Source organism: Amblyomma maculatum, chromosome 11, assembly GCF_055883805.1.
Source record: "Amblyomma maculatum isolate TAMU_Amacu chromosome 11, ASM5588380v1, whole genome shotgun sequence".
NCBI classification, from domain to species: domain Eukaryota; kingdom Metazoa; phylum Arthropoda; class Arachnida; order Ixodida; family Ixodidae; genus Amblyomma; species Amblyomma maculatum.
In genome coordinates, this window is record NC_139354.1 from 55,575,518 (window position 1) to 55,601,767 (window position 26,250).

Genomic DNA, 26,250 nt, shown 5'->3' on the forward strand with positions numbered 1-26,250 from the left:
TAGAGCACAAGACATGAGGATAAGAGCAAATGTGAAGTGTTGTGAATTGACCCGTGGCAGGGAAACGAAGTTGGGAACATGTCGGGACTAAATCTGCATACGTGGCCGAGTGCACTACAATGAAGAGATCCGCCATATTCGCCTTACATATGGCGGCTCTGCCGCCCACCTGCTCTCCGCTGCCACAGCGGAGAAAATGCTGTCTACGCTCATCCCGCGCGATTTGAAGGACTCAAGTCTGTTTTCTGTTTCGTGCTCAGTTGGCACCTGATGTTTCTCAGTGACACGACGGTAAACAGAAGGTGCTTATGGTACTTGGTGGCTCATTTGGTGCAGTGCTGCTCATAGTGATGGTGCATATCAATATAGGAGAGGTGTTCAATAAGTTTCGCATGTTGCGGTGAAAATTCTCAGGTTGAGAAATTTAAATGAGGTGTTAAAAAGATCACTTAAATCTTTTCTAGGAGCACATCCGCATTTTGTTATTCAATTTAGTAATCTTCAGCGGATGTATCTGCGTGTCGTGCAGCAGCACATGTACCTGCAATCTAATATAAAATATTAAAGCAGGGCTTTTTTTCTGCACAGACTTAACATTTCGAACCACCTGCCAGTAGATTTAATGGTGACTGTAACGCGAAGATCGATGGGCATCCCAACTATATTCACATTATGCTTCATCAAAAGATCAGCAGCGGAGTTATTATTTGAAGAATGAATTCTTACTTCGCTACAAAACGTTTACTCGCAATTACGCAGCGTCACAGGTGGGCGCCACACCAAGAAATGAAGTTGAAAGATAGAATAAAACAGCCCAGGCCAAAGCGGAGACAAGTGAGGACAGACACAGGGATGCATCTGCCTCTCTTTTGTCCCGTCTTTCCTTGCGAATTTTACCTTCTTCAACTTTTACCAACAAGTTTTTGTGTTCTCCCGTATCTGGAAGGATGATGTTCCCTGTTTGTAGAATGATCTTTACAGCTTTCGAGCAAATTAAACTTCCTTTAGGTGTATTGCCCTGCAGAAAGCTACAAGCTGAGATCTACTATATTGATATGCTTATTGAGCACTTCTTCTTGAAGCGGTGTACTGTTTTCACCACGTGACAGTTGCTCATATTTTCGTGATAGCGTTTTAATGAACCGCTTACACCTTCATGGGCTTTCTCCATCGTGTTCTCTATTCTAGTGGATACTGTGATGTCCGTTTATGTATGTGGCTTATTGTATTATATCTGCGCCTCGCATATGATGTTCTTTGACGTGCAGATTCGTTTCTCTACTACATGTTGTTACGAGATGTACATTTTCATATCAGCTTTGCAGCACTGTATTGTAAAGATAGAATCCGCACGCATACAGCCAGGTGTTGCCTGTTGAGCGTATTTAGATTTATTATTCGAATAAAAAACGCATGTTAAACAACCTAACAGTGTGGATAAAATGGCACCATTATTTTTTGCATCCATGTTTTAAATGCGTTATATTATATATTTCAAACCAGTGTTCTGTACATAATGTGTACATAATATACCTACTTCTGTACATACCCTAAAAATAGAGCAATTTTGTAAAAATATCCACATTATATAAGGTACAACAGTGCTTCTATTCGTTTCTGAGAAGGCAACGCGGTGCTGTAAAAAAATAAATGGTAAGAAAGGGTGTTTTTTTTGTGGAATGAGTACAGGTATCTTTCGCTACTACAATGTACCTGCGGCTCTCTTGAATGTAGCTGCGTGATAGTATGCGGCCTTACTCCAAATGTAAGCTCGCTCTTAAAGAATACAAAACATAAAAGTAATACCTGTCTGCAGGAATAAATTATAGCTTATTTTCCAGATATTTCGTCAACGAGAAAAGATGAAATCAAAGGTCCAGGAAAATAAGTCGCCTGTTGTTTATAAAAAATGCAGGGAAGGGTTGGACATTTGGTAGTTCGTGCTTGAACGCATATTAAAACTGCGTAAATGGCTTGGAACGGAAAAGAAAGAGAGCACTGAAAGTACCTGCGCATATTTCCGGTCGTCCCTCAATCTTCGCGTGGATGCGATAAGCATTCACACATGACGAATGAATACTGAGGACGAATTAAATATATTGATTTCTTCGTGTGGCTGATGTTCCACTACTGGCTTCTTTTTCATCTGACTCGAATCAAAGCTGCATTTCATGGTTTACTGATCCGCATGTACCTAACTAATAGATGTAGATAATGATTTAGGGTTATAGCGTTGCGCCTTGTTGTATGGCGTCGTTTGCACAAAGCATGAAATGCTTGTTTAGATAATGAAGGATCCGCACCAGCCACGGCTATATAAAGTGATATTGAACTGTTACAGTGCTAACATGACGGAAGTAGTTTACGGGTAAAGATCTGCTGAGATTCTATAGAGAAATTAGTGCTTTTCGTATACCTTCTTCAGCTCATTGTACTTTGGTCTGGAAGGTCACCAAATAACAGCGTTTTCTTGAAACTCGCGCCAATCTTTTCTGAACCATTCGTATCACCGTGTTAACCTTGTAGGTATTAGGAAATATATTCTCAGCGCAGTCGGAAATGCTCACACCACCTGACATTCCCCAGAGGAACGCACTGGAGTTTTCAATCTTCCCATTTCAACTCAAATCTCAGCTAGCAAGCCGTTTGCGACAACACTTCTCAAAAGAGATAAATCCTTTATATGACATAATTACCTGCCTGCAATCCTGTAATTCTTGTCAACCTTGCCCATTTTACTTTGGGTTCTTGAAGAACTTCATTGTCATGCTCTTCATCCGTTAAGCGTGGGCCGTACCACATTTTATTATGAACTGACCAAAAATGTTTGGGGGATTAGTGAGCCAGCAGATTTTTCGCTCAACACCTGTATGACTAAAATAACTCCTTACACTGGAAAATCATGCACCATAATATAGCAAATTGTGTCCTGCTATACATAGGTCTTTTCTAATTATAAAGCTCCACCTGGGAGTATTTGGCTTTTATTGCTGAGCATATGTGCCGCTATGATTACCTGCAGTGATTTTGCTCCATCCTATTTAAAGGTTTTGGTTTCTAAGAAATTAATTGACAAGCTAAAGAAAATGAAGAACAACTGCCTTTATCAGACAGTGAAAATGTACCATTCGAAAATTAATGAAGGGAAAATGGGCTACAAGGTTAGTGGGGTAAAGTCTGCATCTGAAGTCAAAGACGCGATGGCGCCTTTTAATAATATGTCTACACAGCTGAGACCTGACCAGAACCATAGTTTCTAAAAAATAATAATTATTATTTTAAGTATCTATCAAAATCTTCTTTTTCTACATCACCTACCTCCTATCGAGAGATTAAAGCTAAACAATATACACATTGTCTTATTATTACTAAACACAGTATGTCATAGAAGCGAGCAGTGGTTCCTCGAAAAGGCACGAATGAGTTTGAATTATTGCTTTGGTTTTCTACTGGCAGAATGCTTAAACGCAAAATCTGCAGGGTATTGTCCGCTGTTTGACTGCTGTTTTGGAAGCAGCTAGGTATTCCTGAGACTCGCATCGTTACGGTGAGTTACCGGAGTCGATTATTCTGATAGGCAGCGAAGGGTGAGCGCAACTTCAACAAAACGGAAGCATGGCTGGTCAGCACATAACCTAAGTACGTTTATATAGGACGTGTTTCGCTGGCGTCGCAGCATGCTATTAGAGCATTAACTACGAAACGTGCAGAATTGCAGGAGCCTGAGTTTTATGCTGCCAAATATTCCAATTTAATGAGCAGATGGGGTAAAGATGCAGATGACGAAATTAAATTGCTACGGCAGGCTTTAAAGCGTGTGAGCAAGCAAGGTTTCATGGGCGAAACCGCAGTGTCCAACGGTTGCGACAGCAGTTCAGGAACGTCAAAGGAGCCCCATTTAATGAACGAAATAGTTCTAATCACAAAGGAGCATTTTATTATTCACGTGTTTGAATCCATACAGTTTAGAACCTGATTGTTGTAAGTCACAGGGGTCTAAAAACTTTATTTCACCCCCCTTCGTGTTTTAGCTTTGTATAATAATGTAAGGCGGACATTCCTGCCAAGATTAAAGGCATTGTTACGCAAGGGCTTGTAGGGGCCATTTATATTGTACTAGGTGTGTCTAACGGTCTGCCGGAATATATTTATGTAAAAGCGTAAACAATGTGTCTTCGCTCCTGTCTGTCTGCGTCAGAGCATTTGTTGAGGAATGTCAGCCATTTTTAACTTTGAATATTTGGTTCCTCTACATTTTTAGTACTTTTTGTGTTTTTTAATTCTTCATATGTTTTCTTCATATTCACTTGTTAAAATCTAACCTGACACACGTTATAATAACAATATGACCACACCTGCTCTTACTGCCAAAAGACAGCAAGCATTATTTAATAAATATATTATCAAGACAACTATTGATTCTTGACATCATTTCAGCAATGCTCGCTTCTTGGAACCTACGTGTGCTTTATTATTATTGCGCAAGCAGCATAATAAACAAAATAGGGACGTGCATGAATACGTTCTAAGCATTAGCAAATGTCACTCAAAAATAAGTTCTTGAAGGTAAGCTCTGGATATTCAGGCATATTTGTCAATCGAACTGGGCTACCAGTGTGAATAACTTTAGCAGCCACCTCTTTCAGCAGAGAGACAGCTGTATGAACTGGGGCGAATTCAGTTGGACTGTAATGATGATACTGTGCGTGTGCCGATGATACTCGTCCACTGTCTTTATCAAGTTATAGTACTGGTATGGGTGGTCTAAGTACGTGCGCCCTTCTGATTCCCAGAGTAACCTAAAAGTGGGCCTGTAAAAAGAGTTGGACAAAATCATCGCGTGGAGGCCTATTAGAGTCGTGTTTAGCTTCAAGCTTGCAGAATACAGTTTACCCGCCAAATATATGAACACATTTCTGTAGACGTGATCAATGGAAGCCACAAGAATGAGTTGCCGCAGAGATAAAACAGAAGTGGATATGTTAAAAAAAACGCTTTATTTGTTAAAACCGGATATCACCTTGTATATTTGTGCATTGTGTAATCGTGCAGGACTATTCGTATTTTTTATTATGATGTGAAGCACTGGCACTGTTTTGTTACGTGGGACCATGCAGAGCTTTTCAATCTTTGCTATGTACCGTTGTTCTACGAGCGCTATCTTCCCTCGATGCCACTGAAAAACTGGAATATGACTTTGTCGGCCTGGTGTCGTACTTTATTATCCAAAATGCGCCCTTTGGCTAATATGAGTGCTACGTTGAATTGTTACGCTATAAGGCTGTGAGCTTTTGAATCGGCAGTATAAAAGCTTATTTTTGCAGAGAATATCCCCTGTGTGTCGCGCAGTGTTTTACTGTCAAGTGTAAGCGATCAGAGTGTACCGAATTTCCAGGGTATCCAAAAGTGACATTATCTGTATGTGCCTCTCTTTTCAACTTATATGGAAATAAAATACTGTGCTCATTTTCATCTGCGCATCAGTATTTCTTAATTTTTTTACAAGCAGGACGCTGACAATGAAATATTGAATTGTGTTGAAATGAAGTTGCAAGTCATAAACGTTTCTCTTTTTTCATGTGAACTCAACTAAACCGATATGCTTAGGGAGTGCACAAATTTCTGTCATAAAATTAAACATAAATGAAAGCAAAACACTGTGATAGCTTAAAAAAAGCTCAAGATTAAAGAGCAAGAAGCAAGCACAGGCTACGTCTAGAGAAAGCGTGCATACGTTCTCTAGATATGCAAGACTCGTAGCAGATAAAGGAAAAGGGGGTACTGAGCGCTGATTGTGTCCTTGCGGTATCTCTCTTTTTCTGAAACATTCCACGAAAGGTAACTGTAGCAAAATTGAGCAAAATTTAGTGTGAGACTCCGTCACATGGTGAATCTAAATACTACTGGAGAATAAATTTATTTTGCACTGATATAAAATGAAGATAACTGCGCAAAAGAAAGCACGAGTGCCAAATTTTATTCAACGCTAATAATCTTCGGCTACCGATGGCAGCTGAATTGGGCTGGGCTGGAGCTGGTTGAAATGTTTCTTCTGTAAATGCAAGGCGAGAAATACAATATGACGCCTTTGGTACGAAAGTCAGAGCACATTTTAGAAAGGGCGGAGACCGTGAAACACGTCTCACTTCTTTACCGACCGATAACATTACTAAAGCGCCTTCCTTTGCGCTCTAAGTCGATAGTGCGCAGTTGCTCGTTGAGTTTGCTGCTTTCGATGAATTATCTATTATACCATCGGCATCGTAAACATATTTAACGAGACTTTCTTGGAATCAACAACGTTGCTGTCCTCCATCGTCATTGACTCCCATGCGAGTTTCCGAGGAACGCGTTTCTGCTTCAGGAAAGAAAAAAACATTGAACGTGAAGTTAATGTGTACGTGAAGCCAGTGGACTCGCCAGCGGCCCGATGCTATACAGGGCCACTCATAACTTTTACCTTTGTATGCCGACTGAAGCCAGCTTGTATTTTTTCCTGAAATCCCCCGTGCCACACACCGAAGGTTCGATGTCAAGGAAGTAAAACAAAAATAGAGCAATGTATACAAAACAGCGCTTTGATATGTGCACGTTAAAGAGATTTTGGCACACGGCAAGCAGGGATCTCCTGTAGCCTCCCGCGGTGATACAAATGAAAAAAAAGTTCAGTTAATTTTTTTCGGTTTGCACGAACGAAAAGGAGGGACACAGTGGTAACCTGAGCAAGGGTTGCACTTGAAACCGAGTATCCGTAAGGCTGTGGGTGTGCTAAGCAGAAAGAAAAAGGAGCAGTGTTGGTGCTTATCACGTGTTCACGTTAATCTGTTCACCGGAGTGGCTACTTCCATCCTACGTTCAGCATATACCGTGTTGAAGAGTAAAGCTCTGACGATATCATCGATAGCGGAGGGGTCTCCTTCGTCCGCAGAACTGTGAAAAATAACTGTCCCTCAGTGGCTAACACTTGATGTCTCCTCAAATAGAGAGGAGGAGTCGGCGCATTCAGGGCCCTCAATGGAACTGCGAAAAAAATTAAGGAAACGATCACGCTGTTCCTGAGGAGTAGCGCGATAGCCCTGCCTTTTTAAACTGCGAATTTGTTTACTAGGTTTGTTCTTAAGCCACGAATTTGTTTACCGGGAGAGCGTTTGGTGGCAGAAAGCTCTATATGCATCACTTATTGGTGAACACGCGCACCTAAAAGTGCCGCCAGATAATTGAAGATACATATATTTTTGGCTTGAATCCTTTTTGTTAACTTGTCTCCAGCTTGGCTGGCAGATGGGGGCTAAACTGTAAGCGAAATGGTGAACACCACCACGAAAAGCGCACAAGAAACAATTGTGTCATTATTTTGACGAGAAATTAGGTGCACGTTTGTCCTATGTCCGTAATTACCACGATTACTTTGCCGTGGTACGGTTAGTAATTCTACCAGCCTATATACAGTACAGACACCATTGAAGTCCTCATCAAAATATTTGATATGAAAAGCGGGAGCAGGGTATATATATTTTGCGCTTGGTGAAAAATGAGAAAGAAAGTTGAACAATTTTTCACCGCATTATTAAATACCGAGATTGTTTTGTGCAGTAAACTTCCTCCGCTTTCCTAGTCCGAGGTTAGTAACCCCGACAGGTTGGGGGTGGTGGTGGTGGTGACAAACGTTTAATGATTTAAAAGGGGAGGAGGTATGCATGAGCCGGACCTTTGAAGATCCAGCCCTTAGAAATACTAGGTGGGGTCCCTAATACGGGACCCCAGTGGCGTCGGCCGCTCCTCGGGCGTGCTCGACCAAGGCATTTTGGGCCTGCAGGCCATAACAGCCGGGCAGGGTCGCCTCGCAGTCTTCCCGAGTGGAGTTGGGGTGAAGAGGAATAGCTGATTTGGTTGGGCAAACCCAGACCATCTGGTAGATGTCCGAAGACTTATCCGCACAGTGCGGACAACTGTAAAGGAAGGATTAAAATGTTTTAGTGCTGCCGGGCACAGCAGAGTCTTCGTATACAGACGGAGTAGAAGCCGCTCCTCTGTCTTAGATAGACCTTTGCTCGGACGAGGGTAAAGGCTATGGAAAGATTGATAATAAAGAACAGCTCTTTAAAAGAATACGCGGGTTGGAGTTCGAGATCCTAATCTAGGGGGTCGAGATGGGAAGCCCGGAAAGAGAGCGCGGGCGGAGGCGTCGGCTGCCTCATTACCCTCGAGGCCCATATGAGCAAGAGCCCATACTATTTTCCAGTAAGTGGTGTCCCCGGTATAAGGGCAATTTTGAAGTAGTCGGTAGGCTAAGTATTGCGCCCAGCCTTGCTCGAAGTTCCGGCAGGCCCCTCGCCAGTCTGAGATAATTGTTTTGGAATCAGTGTGGATAGCTGCCAGCGCAATGGCGACCTATTCCGCGTGAGGCATGTCACGGGCGCAAAATTTAAGCCCGTTAAATATTTTGGCCTAGTGGACCACTGCGGCCATGCACCATCCCCAATGAGGGTGGCTGGAGGCTTCAACGAAATAATTTCCGGGTTTCGGCCCATAATGGCAGTCCAGGGCTTCCGCCCGTGCCAGACGCCGGCCATTGTAGTCTTCACATGTCATGTTTTTACGAAGAGGGCGTACGTGGAGGGCGGATCTCCACTCTAAAAGGAGACATACACGATCTTCCATAAGGGTTGTGTGTTGGATGTGTAGCCGGGCAAGGAGGCGGCGACCAGACAGTGTCGTAAAAAGACGTGAGTATTGGTTGGTTAAGTGAGCCTCTCGGATCTCTCGGAACGTATTCACCATGTCCAGGCCCAGAAGACGCTGGTTGTAGGTGTTCACGGGGAGATCGAGGGCTCTCTTGGCTAAGGAATTGAACTGTAACACGCGAGGAGAAACATCAATGTCTAAATTACCATAAGGCGTCTGCGAGATCTCGCTGATGTTGAGAATCTTCCCCAAAATGCAAAGCGATACCCCAGAGAGCCAATAAATTCAAAATGTCCTTATTTGTGAGAAGTCATTGCACTTTCGCCAGTGGTTCAGGGTTAGCTGTAGCTTGGCATTCTCCAGCATTTGGTCTTCTCAGGAGCCAAACTCGCGGCTTTCACGTCATCTGTAATGCATGCTTGCTTAGTTGTATGAAAAGTCTCGATCGCCTAAACCAAGGCTACGCGATTGAAAAATGCGTCCGACAGTGGTGTGACCTGCACAAGGCGGCATGAAGTTATTCGCTCCCCGCTCTGGTGCCAAGGGGTTCAATGAGAATCGCATTTCCTGCTGCGTTTAAATACATACCTAGAAGCACTACTTTTAGGTAGTGTACTTAACTGTCGGCGCTCAGTACTGCTTTATGGTTCTGTTTACTATTATCCTGAACCATTGAAGCATCAATAGATTAGGTTCCCGTGCTGTCTTAGTGAAAATAGCGCACTGGCGCCGACGGAACTACAATATTCCTCAATATAAGCTTTATCAATAACTGCTAAGCAGTTTTAAATAGCTATACCGTTTCCAAGAGAAGCGCGAAAATTGGACTTGAGTGTACTTTTTGCACAAGAGAAAGAATGGTAACAAAGAGCAGATTCTGTGAACTGCAGGTAGTGGCTTTGCCCCATATCTGATACACCACCTTCATTTTCTAACTCCCAAAACGAAACATCAGCACAGCTCATTGTGGGGCGATAAAAAAATTTAATGCTCAGTTATTGATGCGAGGGCAGAATGATACGACGCAGTGACCACAAGATGGTAAAGTCTCGAATTAGTCTAGGTGAAAAGAAAAAAACAACAACGGAACAGATTACTAAGGGAGATGTCCATCAAAAAATCTGCTGTGAGAAGGAAAGTATTATTCGGTATCTCATTTCAATTTAAGGTAATTAACCGAGGAAAACGACCTTATTGTTGAAGCAAAGGGCAATGGTTTCACAGATAGCAATACCAATTGCGCGATAGAATCAGATGCTAAGAAAGTAAGACAGCATGCCGGTACAAGATTATATTATGACCAGTTTTGTTACTGATGTAAACGTTTTGCTTGTACCCGTGAACCGTACTATAATTTTTATGTTTATTTTAATGCTGTTTTTGTTTTTGACTTTCATATTTGTATTCCACTCACCTCTGCAATGTTCTCGGGTCCAGAGGGTAATGAAATAAATAAATAAATAAATAAACTGTTTAAAAGACAAAATATATATTTATGAAACGGTAAACTATAAAGGTCTGCATACAACTGGCAGATATATTCGAACTGATCAATGAGCACAAAATATCTGACAGAGAAAGTATAGCTCAGTAAAAATGGAGCAATTATGAAGGATGCAGGAAGCCTAAAAACGGAAAACAAGAAACAAGGAATAGATAAAAATCAGATGCATGCGCTTAAGAACAAAGTGGGCAATGACACTGAAAGAAAATCAAAAGTACCCTATGATTGCTATAATACCCTATAAAGTAGCCAAGTTATTAGGACGATAATAAGATTGGCAGTCGTGAAGGCAATGAGAGGTTCTGCCCATAAAGGACGAGGTTTCTCAGAAATGTTTAGAGGCTTTGAAAAGGTCGTGAACTGCTAGGGAAGGTTAGGGCTGTAGGTGTGTTGAACGATAATGGGATTATGTCCCATGACATCGACGGAACCAAACTACGGGAAGAACGCTAACATTATCTTAATTCATAAGAAAGACGACGCTAAGAAGATAAATAAAACTGCAAAGCAATCAGCTTAAATCTGTTAGGTACAGGGTATATACAAGAGAAATTTCTAATAGAATGAGCATAACCTGAGACTTTAATCAAACCATGTCTTAGGCAGGTTTTCAGAGAAGGTACGCTCACATCAGATATATCAATACTATCAAACATGTGATAGAACAATTCTCGGAATATAGCGAGCTCCCATGCATAGCTTTCATTGATTACAAGAACGCGTTTTACACAATAAAATATAATTCGTCATGAAAGCATGGGAAAATCTGGTCGTAAATGAGACATGTTTGAAAATATTAGATGATCGGTACAGTATCTGTACATAAACCAGTCATTTATAAAGAAATTATAAAATACAATAAAGCAAAATCTCAGTCAAAGAGACACAATCTCGCCAGCCCTATTTACCGCTTGCTTGGAAGGAGTATTCAGGAAGATTGGTTGGGATAGTTAGGCTTAGGGGAGGTTATCTAGTAGTCTGAGGTTGGCTGATAATATTGCCTTGCTGAGACGCTCAGGGGAAGAATTTCAGACACTGACAAATGACTGACAAGCCAAACAGAACGATAGGAGTAAAAATATTACGCAAAAGTCTAAAGAAATGTTAGACATAATCGGAAAGGAACAGGGTTTTCTATATGCAGCAAGGTGCTGTAACTGGTAAGGGAATTAGTCTACTTATAACAGGTAGTCCCAATACCACGGGATCACGCAAAAGAAATAACCACTAGAATCAAATTGCGGTAGAGCATGTTCTCAATTAGTATCAGATCCTGGATGGTAGTTTATCAGTACCCCAGAAGAGAAATCTACTTAACAAGTGTATCTTGCAGGTGCTCATCTGTGAGGCACAAACGGGGAGGCTGAAGTAAGAAAGAGCAAACGGGCAGACTGGATCCGGGAGCAAGCGCCGCTTAATAATATTATATCAGAAATATTAAGACATTGGCAAGGTCAGGTGAAGTGTTTCTAAGGCAACGTCAGAGATGGTCCTTAAGGTGGGCATTCTGGATTCAAAGGAACACAAACACAGGAGAGGGTGCTAGTAAGTTAGGTGAGGGGATGAGATTGGGAAGTTTGAAGGGATGAAATGGCTCCAGCAAGTTCAGGACAAGGATACATTGGAGGGATATCAGAGAGCCCATCGACCTAAGTTGGGTATAGAGTGACGCTGATGATGATGACTGATCTAGACTGCCTTTGTAGAGCTAGAATGCACGATATTCGCAAAACCAGATCGTATTTCATCAGAAAACAACCTCCAGAAAAGGCCACCTATTGGTTCCTGTTCGGTTTCAACCTGTCTTGTATACATCCACGCGCCATGGTGGTGCAGTTGTTAGGGCGCTCGATTACTTTGCTCAGTGATACGGGATCGAATCTCGGTCGCGGCGGCCGTTTTTTAGTACAGGTGAAAAGATAAGCGCTGGTGTGCTGTGCGATGTCAGTGTACGTTATAGAGCCCCAGGTGGTCGATATTTTCGGAGTCCTCCAGTACGGCGTCTCTCATAGCCCGAGTCGCTCTCTGGACTTTAAACCCCACAAACAAACGAAACCTGTACACATCCTCTTAGATTCAGGAAACAAACTTAATTCTACGAGTGAATTAAATTCAGAAACATTTCCAAAATTGTTACCTTTACGAAAATAGAGTGTGAGCTGGTACTCATGACCTTAACATCATGCCGCCTGACCTTCAACAATGGCGTGATTTAGTTAGTATGTACATTAACAACGTAGAAATACTAGCATTACTGTTAAATTCTTACTGAAATGCCATGTAGCCTTTTCCTATTCACTTTCCGCATATTGAAGATGTGGCACTTACTAACAACAATCTCAGTGAACATCCAATCTTGTAAAGCACATTCATCAAAGACAAAAAAATGCAAGCGGAGAAAGAAGTTTGCAAGGAAATTTGCTCTGCTGTCATTGCAAAACTCTTTTGTGACTGCTTAAACACTCAAGATCGAGCTATCATGCTAGTTCTCACTGCGAACTAACACAAAAACCGAGCGGAAGACATGAATGATGCAAAAATAAAAGAGGAAGGCAAAGGCGTGAATACTAAACCTTAGTCCTGAATGACACTTATATATTTCTAATTGAAAGAGGCCGAGTAGGGGTTTGCTTTGCGATTGCAGAAGCACAGAGAAAAATCGTCCAAAAGTCGAAATGAATGAAAAATGAGGCACTGTAATCCCACGGCAGGGTCAGGAAAGATAGGCCGCAGGTAAATGCTTCTGTTATTTAGCAAGAACTGGGAAGCTGGATGGCTATGTTTTGCAAGGCACTGATATCAACAGCTATGCAGCCACAAAAACGCCCAAACGAAATAGCTCTTGTATGCGACGAAAGAAAATCACAACTATATCTGTTAGACAAGATAGCAACAGAACAAAACAGAAGGTCGTTTCTATTTCGCGCTGTCGTTAGTTGTAGCCGCAGAAGAAACTACGTTATGACGCTTTCAAGACGAATATAGAACAATGCACTTCAGACGTGACACGAACACACCGGCTGATTGGGCTTGAGCCATGCCCAACTTTTCTTCCCACCTTTGTGAATAGGCATGATTCTTGCCCATGGCTATTTTGTAAAAAGGACACCCATTTCAAATGACTGCATTAGGAATTTTTTCAAGAAAGCACATAAATGACTAGGATAGGGTTTGATAAATGTATTAAAAAAGTAACTATGCAACATGCGTTTTTACCATAATCATCAGCCTGGTTATACCCACTGCAGGGCGATGGCCTCTCCCATATTTCTCTAATTAACACGGCTCTGTGCTAGCTGCATCCACTTGATCCCTGTGAACTTCATAACCTCATTCGCCCACCTAACTTTCTGCCGCCCCCTGCTACGCTTTCCTTCTCTTGAAATCCAGTTTGTTACCCTAAGCGATGATCGGTTATGCTCTTTTCGCGCTACATGTCCTGCTCATGCACATTTCTTGTTCTTGAATTCCACTAGAATGTCAGTAACTTGAGTTATTTCTCTCACCCACTGTGCACGCGTCCTATCTCTTAATGTTACCCCTACGATTTTTCGTTCCATAGCCCTCTGGGTTGTCCTTAACTTAAATAGAACCCTATTGGTTAGCCTCCACGCTTCAGCCCCATAGGTGAGTAGAGATTTTTATCATCATCATCATCATCAGCCTGACTATACCCACTGCAGGGCGAAGGCCTCTCCCATATTTCTCCACTTAACCCGGTTCTGTGCTAGCTGCATCCACTTGACCCCTGCGAACTTCTTAATCTCATCCGCCCACCTAACTTTCTGCCGCCCCCTGCCGATCTGCAAAGATAGGTTAACTATGTCCGGCTCTCTAATAATTTTCCCGCATTGTCGTGGTGCATTCCTCCACTGAAAACTGTACCAGAGAAAACTATGACTGGAAATAGGCTTTAAACGTCTTTGCGATAGCGCGAAGGCCTTCAACAACTTAACCGAAAATTTCAAGTTTTGGGACTTTGCTGTCACGTTGTGATATATACCAAAAAAATCTTGTTGTTTGAATTTATCACGAAAACTGTACAGTTCTTCACAAAGAAGTTCTGAAACGAAGCACTCGTTTTCGCTTCCAGCTCGCTCGAGAATAGACAAACAATCGTTGGATTATCTTTAGCTTCCAGCAGTCTTGAAGATTTTTCTTATATGAATGACGCTCCTTCTAATTCGCGAGGTTTTTTTCCGAACTCTTTTCAGTTCAGCGGGCATATAGTCAGCTTGGCAGAGCGCTATTCCGTCCCTGATTTTCAAATAGAGAAAATGAACGTTGCCCTGAGGGCAAGTTAAGAGATTGGTTTGCAGAATTGCAAAAAGAAAAATATATATATAATCTCGTAATTTGCATTATCGTGATTTATTTGCTATCTTGTGGTCAGCTTGTGCAGCGGGTGTGGGGGTTTGTTGGTTGGAGTTCATTGTAAGGAGTAGGCAGCCCAGCGCCAGGCACACATGCTTTCGCTACGTATATCCTGGCATAGCTGAGTTTAGCCACAACCAATTTTCTTCCTTTACACATCGCGACATCAGCAACAATGCAATTTCTCAACTTCCCAACACAGTTTCAGTCGTAATTGAATCCTCGATGTTGAACCTATCTTTTACGTCCTCTTCGTTGATCTCCCAAAGGAGCCTAGAAGCGCTTTCTTAAGATTTCAGATGCTTTTTCTGGCATTGTTTAACTACGATCCAATCCAATTCTTACAAATTCTATCAAAACCAGTCCAATCAATTTAAATCCAATCCAGTCCAATTCATTCTAGTCCAATCTAATCCTGTCCAATGCTGAGTGCACGCTCGCCCGAAATGTGCTTGGGACTAGCCCATCATCATTCTCATCATCACGCAAGAGACAAACATACATTCATAATTCTTTATATATACGGATGACCTGAGGCCTAGAGGGGAAGAAGGTAGGTTATTTGAGGTTGAGGGCGCCCGATGCCGACATTAATTCTTGTAGGACACTTGCTTGCCCTTGTTGTCAGTATTGGGGCTCTCCGGCCTTCGTAAGTCTGAATGTGTGAGCACAAGTGTGGCAGGTGCGGAAGCTCGCGTGCCAGGACACGTCCAGATCAAATGTAGCAGGTCAACGGAGTCAGCAGGGCACTTGGGGCAGCCGATCCTGGTTCGGCGCCATTGACTTAGGATGTCCGGTGTACACATTGCACCGGCTCGAGCCTTGTGAGTGAGTACCATGGCAGGCCGAGAAAGGCCGGAAGGATCGGAGGAGAAATATCGGTGACAAGGTCCCTTAACAAACCCATCAGCTCATGTTTAAGCAGCGTGATAAAGTCCGGTATGATGAGAGAGACTGGACAACTGTAAGTGCGGTCTGAATTGGACGGGCCCATATCAAGGCTATGCGCCAGTATTCCTCTAGCTGCGCGCCAGCGGCCTGGTGGGCAGCCCTGTTTCCGTTTCCTTGTGCGTGATGACCAAGTGTCCAATGAATCCGTATCGAGACTTTTAAGGTCTCTTGCAGGTAGCGGCAGTGCTGTTTGATGCATTGTGGCACTGAGGTCTTGTAAGAACAGGTTTTCAGAGTTTTTATAGCCTCTTGACTGTCGGTGTAGATGTGGATAAAATGATCTGTTTTTTTTTTTGTTTTTTTTTGGTGCAGTGTTGAAAGACCTCGTCGATGGCCGTTAACTCGCGTTCAGTTGCAGACCAGTACCTGCGACCATTGTGGCTGGTAGCGTGCAGCTGTGAACCCTCTTGGTAGTAGGCGGTGGTTGCAAACTTGATGACGGAGTCTTCGTCACGGTATATAGGGTGGTGTCGGTGTAAATGCGGCGACCTATGTAATCGTCTTGAAGGAGAATTAAGATGCGCTGCTCACGTTCCCGGGCGTGGCGCAGCTGTTAAAGCGCTCGGCTGGGGATTCGAGGGATCGAGGTTCGATTCCCGGAGGATGCGTGTTTTTAATAATGAGGAGACCAGCCCAGCAAAAATTAGCAGTCGCATGGCAGATTGCATGGCGAGCGTCAGCTGTGGCAGTTGTTAGGCAGCGTCTCTGTGCCTCCTCCATCTCCGACCATCTCCGAGAAGTTGCCCTAAATAAAAACAGAATGCTATTTTAAAAAGTAATCGCGCCATGTTACATGTTGCTTAGTACGAAGCTGTTTCAGTCGCTTTCTGGTGTATCAAAATCACACGCCATCACTACTTTTCTGCGTTCTTTTAAACTGCTACATAAGAAATCATGTAAATCGGTAAGATAACTTTAAAGAGCATCTGAATGCGGGTGAATGGTATCTATCACTGTGGAATTGCCACTGCATTCAATTGTACATAAGCAGATTGTATGGCCCGCAAAGCCATTAGTTTTCAATGGCACATTCTATTTCATAGCAGCAGTCACACTGCCGCCATAGTCATCTGTTCAGTAGGAAGGGACGTGAAAGACGAAGTACTAGCTGAGAAGCGTTTCTATCAGAGCTAAGACACATGTCTCTGTTATAGTCTTTACGTGGTGCTGTATGGTGAACTAATTTCTTCATGATTTATTCCTTCAACCTTTGAAGAAAAAAAGCAATAGAGTCATTCCACTTCAACGAGAGGAAAAAGTTGCTAACAGTTACATGTCTAGGGCAGGTCGTCGCTTTGTCTATTCTGAGTCAAGAAACATGTGTCACTCTGGAGCTGTGCAAGTCACGGTGCAGCGTGTTGTACTCATAAGTAACACCTAAAACGGTTCGTGTGCGTGTAATATATATTACGCAATAGGTAGGGGTTGGATTTCTTGGTTTAAACCGAAAAACACCGATAAAGGTACGCCGAAAGCACCGAAAAAGGTCAGTACCTTTTCATGCACACCGCGAACTCTCAATAACTGGAGAAAATTACGACAGAGCTCAATTCAGAGTCATGATGTGAGAGAGTGGGATTGTTGGTATAAGTACAGCGGCTGAGGGGTTTGAGGCATTGTTCATGGCCTCACGAATGAGGAAAAAATTGCGGCCATGCTTCCCGACCCTAACAAATCTGGCAAGTCTCAGAGGAGGGGCGCCTGCGCCAAGGCAGGCACTTCGAGGGGCGAAGGAAAGACCAGAGTATTTGCAGCTCAAGTGCTTCCAAGAAATATCGAAGACCAAAGCCCGCCAGTTTCCTGCCACGTGACACTTCTAAGACGCAAGCATGCACAAGCCAAAAATGTATAAATATTTATTGATAACTTGACAGAATTTCGCAAGTGAAACCTTTGGCTCTTTCTTGCATCATCTGTGCTCTTACGTGAAATTCGTGTACCCTTTTTTCAGTTACTGATTTGTTTAAAGTGTGAATTTATGTTTTAATATAATTTTTGTCATAGCGCTGATTTTCCTCATGGCAGCAGCATTTTCATCCACGAGCTTAGCAGTATATAGGACCAGCTGTGCATTAAATAAATGCATAAAACAACATGAAAGAATAAAAAAGTCAAAACAAACAGTACGTCACATTGAACTGTACACAGGTGCCTGTTATCTCACCGAAATAAAACCGATATTTCCTCAGCAGAAAATAACATTAACCGAAAAAAAAGGAAATTGTGTTTGCAAATACACAAGGAAAAAAGTCAGCCGAACTCTCAGAAAATAAATACCGAAAACACCAACCCCTATCAATAGGTTACCTGCGGATGTGAAATTAAATCAGAATAATCAGAGTGATCCTGCAACGTGTGGCTTTCGTAATTGGAAGGCTGTGGAAAAAAAAGCAAAATATCTTTGTTGGGATGTGTTGAAAAGAGGAAACCTCCTCCCACTCACTGGTCTAACATGCGATGGCTATTTATTTTTCCATACAACTGTTAGTCATCAAGAGCAGGTTGCAATGCCTTCCAAAAAGTGCACCTTCCCTTTCAGCTACATCGTTCGGCAATGGGTGTTATAATTGGTCGCGCTGTTGGTTCATCTCGTTCAAATTCCTTGAGGATCTTGGCCCTCATTATGATGAGCCACATGCCCGCGGTATTCTTGCTTCGAGCTGAACTATACCATACTTACTGTACCTTTGCTGCTCATTGTAAGAAACTGATAATCTACATCACGAAACATTAGCGCGTACCAGTTCGAAACCGGCATGTCCCTCTATACTGTGTAGAATAAAGAACCTATCGGGAAGTGCTTTTTGAAAAAGTATTCTGCAATGTTTTAACCTGTGAATATTCCGTCACTACCCACTCACTATGGACTTAAGATCAGGTTAATGTTCTTGTACGGAATAAAGTCACCGTAAGTTGCGAGGGGTCCCTTACGCTAAGAAAATTCTAAAGCGAATGTTGAAAGTTTGTTCATTATTGGCGTAACGTACATTCCGAATGACTTTAGTTAATATAGCCGACAGCCGATATGAGCCACGTCCAATGAAAATTGATAGGTAAGAGAGCATCCAAAAGAAGAAAGTTTCGCGCGAAATCAAAGCTAAATCGGAAATTATAAAGTGTATATTGTTGGGCGGGGATATTTTTTCAAGCTGCTGAGTACGTCGTCTCTTCAACATTAAAGCTGTTCACAGTGAAGATCTCGAAATGTTCCAAAAAAAAAAACAAACAAGAACCACGCAAACATACGAGAGTCGTTACTGGAAACAGCTTTAAGTTTCTTTGAGCACCCCAAAGAATCTTAAGTGGCACTTAGACTGGCAGACTAGTTATTCAAACAGCTTTAAGTTTCTTTGAGCACCCCAAAGAATCTTAAGTGGCACTTAGACTGGCCGACTAGTTATTCAAACAGCTTTAAGTTTCTTTGAGCACCCCAAAGAATCTTAAGTGGCACTTAGACTGGCCGACTAGTTATTCAAACAGCTTTAAGTTTCTTTGAGCACCCCAAAGAATCTTAAGTGGCACTTAGACTGGCCGACTAGTTATTCAAACAGCTTTAAGTTTCTTTGAGCACCCCAAAGAATCTTAAGTGGCACTTAGACTGGCCGACTAGTTATTCAAACAGCTTTAAGTTTCTTTGAGCACCCCAAAGAATCTTAAGTGGCACTTAGACTGGCCGACTAATTATTCAAACAGCTTTAAGTTTCTTTGAGCACCCCAAAGAATCTTAAGTGGCACTTAGACTGGCCGACTAGTTATTCAAACCGCTTTAAGTTTCTTTGAGCACCCCAAAGAATCTTAAGTGGCACTTAGACTGGCCGACTAGTTATTCAAACAGCTTTAAGTTTCTTTGAGCACCCCAAAGAACCTTAAGTGGCACTTAGACTGGCCGACTAGTTATTCAAACAGCTTTAAGTTTCTTTGAGCACCCCAAAGAATCTTAAGTGGCACTTAGACTGGCCGACTAGTTATTCAAACAGCTTTAAGTTTCTTTGAGCACCCCAAAGAATCTTAAGTGGCACTTAGACTGGCCGACTAGTTATTCAAACAGCTTTAAGTTTCTTTGAGCACCCCAAAGAATCTTAAGTGGCACTTAGACTGGCCGACTAGTTATTCAAACAGCTTTAAGTTTCTTTGAGCACCCCAAAGAATCTTAAGTGGCACTTAGACTGGCCGACTAGTTATTCAAACAGCTTTAAGTTTCTTTGAGCACCCCAAAGAATCTTAAGTGGCACTTAGACTGGCCGACTAGTTATTCAAACAGCTTTAAGTTTCTTTGAGCACCCCAAAGAATCTTAAGTGGCACTTAGACTGGCCGACTAGTTATTCAAACAGCTTTAAGTTTCTTTGAGCACCCCAAAGAATCTTAAGTGGCACTTAGACTGGCCGACTAGTTATTCAAACAGCTTTAAGTTTCTTTGAGCACCCCAAAGAATCTTAAGTGGCACTTAGACTGGCCGACTAGTTATTCAAACAGCTTTAAGTTTCTTTGAGCACCCCAAAGAATCTTAAGTGGCACTTAGACTGGCCGACTAGTTATTCAAACAGCTTTAAGTTTCTTTGAGCACCCCAAAGAATCTTAAGTGGCACTTAGACTGGCCGACTAGTTATTCAAACAGCTTTAAGTTTCTTTGAGCACCCCAAAGAATCTTAAGTGGCACTTAGACTGGCCGACTAGTTATTCAAACAGCTTTAAGTTTCTTTGAGCACCCCAAAGAATCTTAAGTGGCACTTAGACTGGCCGACTAGTTATTCAAACAGCTTTAAGTTTTTTTGAGCACCCCAAAGAATCTTAAGTGGCACTTAGACTGGCCGACTAGTTATTCAAACAGCTTTAAGTTTCTTTGAGCACCCCAAAGAATCTTAAGTGGCACTTAGACTGGCCGACTAGTTATTCAAACAGCTTTAAGTTTCTTTGAGCACCCCAAAGAATCTTAAGTGGCACTTAGACTGGCCGACTAGTTATTCAAACAGCTTTAAGTTTCTTTGAGCACCCCAAAGAATCTTAAGTGGCACTTAGACTGGCCGACTAGTTATTCAAACAGCTTTAAGTTTCTTTGAGCACCCCAAAGAATCTTAAGTGGCACTTAGACTGGCCGACTAGTTATTCAAACAGCTTTAAGTTTCTTTGAGCACCCCAAAGAATCTTAAGTGGCACTTAGACTGGCCGACTAGTTATTCAAACAGCTTTAAGTTTCTTTGAGCACCCCAAAGAATCTTAAGTGGCACTTAGACTGGCCGACTAGTTATTCAAACAGCTTTAAGTTTCTTTGAGCACCCCAAAGAATCTTAAGTGGCACTTAGACTGGCCGATTAGTTATTCAAACAGCTTTAAGTTTCTTTGAGCACCCCAAAGAATCTTAAGTGGCACTTAGACTGGCCGACTAGTTATTCAAACAGCTTTAAGTTTCTTTGAGCACCCCAAAGAATCTTAAGTGGCACTTAGACTGGCCGACTAGTTATTCAAACAGCTTTAAGTTTCTTTGAGCACCCCAAAGAATCTTAAGTGGCACTTAGACTGGCCGACTAGTTATTCAAACAGCTTTAAGTTTCTTTGAGCACCCCAAAGAATCTTAAGTGGCACTTAGACTGGCCGACTAGTTATTCAAACAGCTTTAAGTTTCTTTGAGCACCCCAAAGAATCTTAAGTGGCACTTAGACTGGCCGACTAGTTATTCAAACAGCTTTAAGTTTCTTTGAGCACCCCAAAGAATCTTAAGTGGCACTTAGACTGGCCGACTAGTTATTCAAACAGCTTTAAGTTTCTTTGAGCACCCCAAAGAATCTTAAGTGGCACTTAGACTGGCCGACTAGTTATTCAAACAGCTTTAAGTTTCTTTGAGCACCCCAAAGAATCTTAAGTGGCACTTAGACTGGCCGACTAGTTATTCAAACAGCTTTAAGTTTCTTTGAGCACCCCAAAGAATCTTAAGTGGCACTTAGACTGGCCGACTAGTTATTCAAACGCTCTTTCTTCTCTGAGGAGTGCATACGATTTTCAGTCAAAGCCAAATAGAAAGTGATTTAGCGCTTTTACACAAAACATACTTTATTACTGCCAGTCTCTGTATTCTTTGCACTGTGCTCTAGTCGGCATAAAATAATTTCCTTGGCGCAGACGCCAGCCTTAACAATTTTGACAATTTTTTTAGGTTCTCAGTGGAACAAAGCCTTTATTATGCAGGTGTTGAAAAGGATCTATTCCCGGAGCTTAACAAAAATTTCATTCTAAAATGTCGAAAGTGAAAACTGGACTGATGTGACATTTTTTCGCTACATTAGCATTTCCTTTCCAGGAACTATATAAGAACACCAGTAAAAGGTATGCAATTTGTGACAGGCACGTACCGTAGTACGGATCGAATTGAAACATGTTCGAACGTTACAACTAGCTTTTATAATAAAATTTTACACGAATGTATGTTTACGAATGAACCGAACGCGCACTGCTTGTTATATCGATAATAATCTCTACCCCTCCTGAAAACACCCAATGTCGACCAATTGCATCTTCCATATCGCTTCCCTATCAGGTCTTGTGCCAACTGCGCAACATAGTTATCGCAAAAAATCTTAATCTCGAACCTTATAGATAACTTTATGCCAAACCGCGCTAAGGTTGTTTTATCCTCGTGTCCAATCCGCTACCCTTAAACGGCTTTGATTATCAGCCCTTCGCCTTATCAGCCATGCGGTTTTATTCTTGCTGCAATTAAATAGAGCATCATGAATTAGCGTTTATTGCTTGGTCCACATGATTTTGATCCTGTCTGTTACCGTCGCACAAATAATTTTACTTTCAATAAGTAGTCTTTTGCGTTGTCCTTTCTTCTGCTAAGACTTTTTTTGTTAGTCTTCACATTTTGACCACAATATTGAAGTCTTATGAGGACTAAGATACAACTGCTGCATTTTTAATGGCTTCAGCAGCAATAATGTACTGCCTTTTGTAATGAGAAAACATTTACTAAATGAACCCTACCACGTTCCCATTCTTGTAGTTAAGCCACTTTCCGCGTACAAAATCACAGACGTACAGTGTTGGTCAAATGTTTTCAGTCCAGGCAGTACAATGAATTGAGGGTTGTTATTTAGTGTTGAAGATTAATTCAAGTTTTTTTTTTGCTCTGATGGTAGACGTATATAACAACGAAACAAAAAATTTTAATCTTGGAAGATAACTGTGAAAGGCACGCCTCGCATATCTCTGCCAGCCTCGGGTTTATTTACTACGCACGCATACCGTGAAATTCCTGACCACCACTATACTTCCAAATGCCTTGGCAGGCCGCTTAAAGTCATGATACCTTTTCAGCTCGATCGCAGGCTGTACACAGCGCCAGGTCTTTGCAAGCGCTGTTTCAAGAGCGTGCTGTCCGCATCCTTGAGTGTCCTTTGAACACTGCGGACTACCTTTTGAATCACTAAAGATGATTAGGTCACATTGAAAGGAAATTTTTCTTAACATGTGTCTGGGAGCACTCAGTGCAGACGAGTTAGCCACACCATACGGCTTCTGAGAGCCACAGTGCTACTCGCATTGCTTTCCCAGCGTTCCTACTCTTCTCAAAACAAGATGAGTCCTGGTCCAGCCTTCTCAAATGGGTAGGAATTTGAGGAATTCTAAAGAGGCCCCTCTGTACAGCATAACATGAAGGCAATATATTTGCCTCAATATATTTATTTTATCACAAACTACCACAATAAACGTCAATGCGGTAAAGGAGACAGGATGACACAAGCTCTCAACAGCAACTGAAGGTTTATTGGGAGAAAACAAAGCGTTTGAAGAAAAGGGCGACGTATATAGAAAACAAAGTACTGCACTTTGACTGATCCGGAGAGTGAAGCGGGATTGAGACCGGCCAGGCTATGCAATGCAAGCTATGCGCATTTCAATTTCAGAACACCGATGTTCTTTTTACAGGAACAAGAAGAATTGATTCATCTGAATTTCAGAACGGCAATGTTCTTTTTACAGGATCCAGAAAAACTGATTACGTTTGTTACCTTGATTCTCTCGATAAGTGAACAAAAACGTCGTCCCAGTCGACACTCGCTTGTGAAAGTTTCATTTATCAGAATGGGCAGCCCGCTCGTCAAATGCCCGTCAACTTGGGAGTTGATACGAACACTCAAGCCCACCCTGGGGACAACAGCCGGTCACGTTCACATGGTGCATGCGTACTCTTCGTTCGCTCGAAGCAGGGTTGAGAGCGCTGCAGTAGTGTAGCGCATGAACGCAGTCACCTGTTTCTTTTGTTTTTATCTCGCGACCTTTCTATAAATGACAAAAACAAAAAGGGCACGAAGGTGGTACGGTACTATAGAAAGCGCTATCTACAATTTAATGAAAGGCATTTGGCCCTTAAGTCAATACTCCACATTTTTATTACTTCTCCTAGGTTAATAACCTGGCTAGGCGATATTAAAGAGTACCCTGAGGAGTTCGTTATGGCAGCAAACAATATGCCGCTTTTGCAAGGAACTGCGTATATGCGAAAGACCCGCTCATATATATATATATATATATATATATATATATATATATATATATAGGATGCGAGAACATTTAACGTACTTGGCCGCTTAAAAATTATACAGCGAAGGGTACGCTTCATTTAAAGAAACGTTTTATTGGACTCGACGTTTCGACCAGAAGCTGGCCTTCATCAGGAGTGTGATTCATATATATATATATATATATATATATATATATATATATATATATATATATATATATATATATGTATATATATATATATGACTCACACTCCTGATGAAGGCCAGCTCGACGTTTCGACCAGAAGCTGGCCTTCATCAGGAGTGTGATTCATATATATATATATATATATATATATATATATATATAAATATATATATATATATATATATTATATATATATATATATATATATATATATATATATATATATATATATATATATATATATATATATATATATATATATATATATATATATATATATATATATATATATATATATATATATATATATATATGAAGGAAAGAAGCCAACAGTCGGCGAGGCCAAGGAAAGCGTTGGGGATGGTATCTTTATGTCATTTTTTTTAATGTTTCCTTCATGTATTATAACGAGCACCCTCATTCCCCTATATATATATCTATATATATGAATCACACTCCTGATGAAGGCCAGCTTCTGGTCGAAACGTCGAGTCCAATAAAACGTTTCTTTAAATGAAGCGTACCCTTCGCTGTATACTTTTTAAGCGGCCAAGTACGTTAAATGTTCTCGCATCCTATATATATATATATATATATATATATATATATATATATATAGCAGATAAATTAAGGGCAAATGAAGGTACTCGATATAATACATGAAGGAAAGAAGCCAACAGTCGGCGAGGCCAAGGAAAGCATTGGGGATTGTAATTTAATTGTCTTGTTTTTTTATTTTTGCTTCGGTAATCACATCAGCTAGTAATGTAAACTGTTTAGGGGAAAGATAAGCACAAGTAGGAGAAAAAACAAACGTGCCGATGGTGGGAACCGAACCCACGACCTCCAAATATCTCGTCCGGTGCTCTTCCAACTGAGCTACACCGGCCGCTGTCCCACCTGCTACTTTCTTGGGTATTAATATGTTGTCTGTATACGAACCTTGAGAGTGTTCACCAGCGCCGCCCTCAACCATAGCGGTGGACGTAGAACGTCCTTCTGTTACCGCCAGCGTCACATAGAAGCTGTGCTAGACCCTCTTACGCTACCTATGGCTTCAAGACTGCCAGAAACGAGACCCCCGTAGGCTACAAGCAGATAAATGAAGGGCAAATGATGGTACTCGATATAATACATGATAGAAAGAAGCCAACAGTCGGCGAGGCCAAGGAAACCATCGGGGATTGTAATTTACTTGATTACGTTCTACGTGACGCTGGCGGTAACAGAAGGACGTTCCACGTCCACCGCTATGGTTGAGGGCAGCGCTGGTGAACACTCTCAAGTTTCGTATACAGACAACATTAATACCCAAGAAAGTAGCAGGTGGGACAGCGGTCGATGTAGCTCAGTTGGAAGAGCACCGGACGCGATATTCGGAGGTCGTGGGCTCGGTTCCCACCATCGGCACGTTTGTTTTTCCTTCTACTTTGTGTTTATCTTTCCCCTAAACAGATTACAATACTAGTTGATGTGATTACAGAAGTAAAAAAATAAAAAAAACAAGACAAATAAATTACAATCCCCAATGCTTTCCTTGGCCTCGCCGACTGTTGGCTTCTTTCCTTCACATATATATATAAACATATGAGAGAGACCGGTATCGCTAAAGAGGAGAGTGTGTAATAGTGGCATCTTACCTGTACTCACCACTGGGGCTGGCACTTGGAGGCTGACGGACAGGGTTTGGCTTTAGTTGAGGACAACGCAGAGGGCTATAGCGCGAAAAATGCTGGTTGGAATGTTAATAAATGGGAAGCGTGCAGAGTGGGTCAGACAAAGGTCCTAAGCAATGAGACACGATTTTCCGAGTACTAGTTAAAGCTTGCTTAGAGGAAGTATTCAGAGACTTGGATAGGGAGCAGTTAAGGATCGAAAAGATGGAGAATATCTTGGTAATCTGCGATTTGCTGATGACATTGCCTTGCAAAGTAACTCAGGAGATGAAGGTCGGCTTGAAAATCAATGTGCAGAAGACTAAGGTAATGCTCAACAGCCTCGGGAAGGAACATCAGTTAACGTTAAGTAG

At 41.8% G+C, this 26,250-nt stretch overlaps 1 non-coding gene across 1 annotated transcript; it reads right to left on the reverse strand.

Moving 5' to 3' along the window:
* Positions 1-25,037: 25,037 nt before the first annotated feature.
* On the reverse strand, positions 25,038-25,110 carry TRNAS-AGA (transfer RNA serine (anticodon AGA)). Its single transcript has one exon. It is a non-coding gene; the product is annotated as a tRNA-Ser (tRNA).
* Positions 25,111-26,250: the final 1,140 nt, after the last annotated feature.